Genomic DNA, 2500 nt, shown 5'->3' with positions numbered 1-2500 from the left:
CCTCTAATCACCTACAGTACACATTTACCCTAAGTGAAGAAGCATGGCTACCGTACCCAGTACACGCAGTAAAGAGGCCCCCTCTGGTTCACATCCATTCAGGAGGGTAGGCATGCTGATTCACTACAGGATGAATGTCCTTTTGATTACACACTCGTCCTCGTAGCTGTTTGTTTGATGTACGGTACACAACAATGGGAGTACCAGTAAACAATAAACAGCCGAGACTCTCTTCTCAGAACCCAGGACCTCCTCTGTAAGAAGTTCTTTGTTCCGTGAATGAATTGAAGGTCTTTCGTGTGGTCCATGGACGTCTTCTGATCAGATCTGGGGGGGGGGGCCTCTCTCTTGTCCTCTCCCTTTCACCCTCTGCCAGGTTGATCAAGCGGCCCTGTCCACTGGGTCCAGCCTGCATCGTCCCTGGGTGAGCCTGGGTGTCCCTGGGTGTCCCAGCCCAGGCTGTTCCACTTGGAGGGATCTTTTGTCTGGGGGGACTAGGACTCTCTGCAGCCTCGCCCGCAGGAACGCACTCTGGATAGTGTTTCTGTTTGGGTGTCTGAGTGTGCCTGTCTCTGTGTATGTCTAGGGTTAGGAGTCTCCAGCCATTCCGTGGGGGGGGGACTTTGCGATAAAACAGGGATCAGTCAGTGCCAAGGACCAGTGGGTTTCATTATGACAGTGTGTGTGCCGCCCAGGGTCAGAGAAGACGTGGCACGTCAGCACTATTCTCTGATCTGAGACCAGTTCTGCATGTGTCCAACTGATGGTTTTAGGAATTTGGGATAGACTGTTTGGGAGTTAGAGCTGATCTTGGACCTGTGTTTAAGGGAAGGGATTCTTCTGAACCCACCGGGGAGTCTTCTGCCTGCTAATCAAGGGATTAGGGGGCGCCGGTGGTCCTTTCAGAGGCTACACACACACACACACACACACACACACACACACACACACACACACAGACACACACACACACACACACACACACACACACACTCATGAAAGCAGACACACAGCTCAAGAGAATCCTGGAAAGGCCCATATCTCTCAGAGTGATTAAGCATGCATCCATGGCTAATGGCGAACTATCAAATGTCACCCATTCTTCAATACAATAGATCACTGCTGCCCAATGAAGGCCAGTAATTCGTTCTGCACTAATTTCCTCACAAAGACACAGAGGCTCTGTAGACACATTTACAGTCAGTAATAAAAGTACACTCGATTAAGACTGGGTCTGCAGAGGAGGGGAGAGGAGAGGAAAGGAGAAAAGAGGACAGAAGATGTGTTTTATGTGTGTGTGTGTGTGTGTGTGTGTGTGTGTGTGTGGTAACCCAGGAATTTACCCAATAGACTATGGAATACAGGCTTCCTCCCTCCTTCCCTCCCTCCCTCCCTCCCTCTGATCCCATGCCAGTGTGAGAGGGAGAGGGCTACTCTGTCATGGGCTAGTGAAGTGCCAAACCCCGGCCTAGCTCCTCCAGACCAGCCTGCCTCCCCCTGCCATCCCCTGCCTCCCCCTGCCTCCCCCTGCCTCCCTCTGCCTCCCCTGCCTCCCCCTGCCTCCCCCTGCCTCCCCCTGCCTCCCCTGCCTCCCCCTGCCTCCCCCTGCCTTCCCCTCCCTCCCCCTGCCATCCCCTGCCTCCCCCTGCCTTCCCTTACCTTCCCCTACCTTCCGCTGCTTCCCCCTGCCTCCCCCTGCCTCCTCTGCCTCCCCTGCCTCCCCTGCCTCCCCCTGCCTCCCCCTGCCATCCCCTGCCTCCCCCTGCCCCCCCCTGCCTCCCCCTGCCTCTCCTACCTTCCCTTACCTTCCCTTACCTTCCCCTACCTTCCGCTGCCTCCCCCTGCCTCCCCTGCCTCCCCTACCTTCCCTTACCTTCCCTTACCTTCCCCTACCTTCCGCTGCCTCCCCCTGCCTCCCCCTGCCTCCCCTGCCTCCCCCTACCTTCCGCTGCCTCCCCCTGCCTCCCCCTGCCTCCCTCTGCCTCCCCCTGCCTCCCCCTGCCTCCCTCTGCCTCCCCTGCCTCCCTCTGCCTCCCCCTGCCTCCCCCTGCCTCCCCTGCCTCCCCCTGCCTCCCCCTGCCTCCCCCTGCCTCCCCTGCCTCCCCCTGCCTCCCCTGCCTCCCCCTGGCTCCCCCTGCCTCCCCCTGCCTCCCCCTGCCTCCTCTGCCTCCCCTGCCTCCCCCTGCCTCCCCTGCCTCCCCCTGGCTCCCCCTGCCTCCCCCTGGCTCCCCCTGCCTCCTCATGTGTCCTCTGGCCAGGCTGTGTCAGGGGCGGAGACATTAAACAGCCCCAGAGTGTCATGAAGGGACTGGGCATGGGCATGGGCATGGGGGCAGAGAAGACCTGGCAGTGGGCAGTGAGGGCCTGCCTTACAGCTTGAGACAGAGGATGGTATTACATTTACATTTAAGTCATCTAGCAGGCGCTTTTATCCAAAGCAACTTCCAATAATTACATTTGTTTTAAGTAAGTGAATCAAGTATACGAACTGTCATCGTAA

General features: G+C 57.8%; 1 protein-coding gene across 1 annotated transcript in view; it reads right to left on the bottom strand.

The window, feature by feature from the left end:
• The window catches only part of epha3 (eph receptor A3), a gene marked incomplete at both ends in the record, with an annotated part of 80144 nt that overhangs the window by 28245 nt on the left and 49399 nt on the right, over nt 1-2500 (bottom strand). The window lies entirely within an intron of this gene.

Source organism: Nansenia antarctica, assembly GCF_963989245.1.
Source record: "Nansenia antarctica genome assembly, chromosome: 7".
NCBI lineage: Eukaryota > Metazoa > Chordata > Actinopteri > Argentiniformes > Microstomatidae > Nansenia > Nansenia antarctica.
Note: the sequence above shows the minus strand (reverse complement) of the source record. Positions and strands in the feature narration are given on the sequence as shown.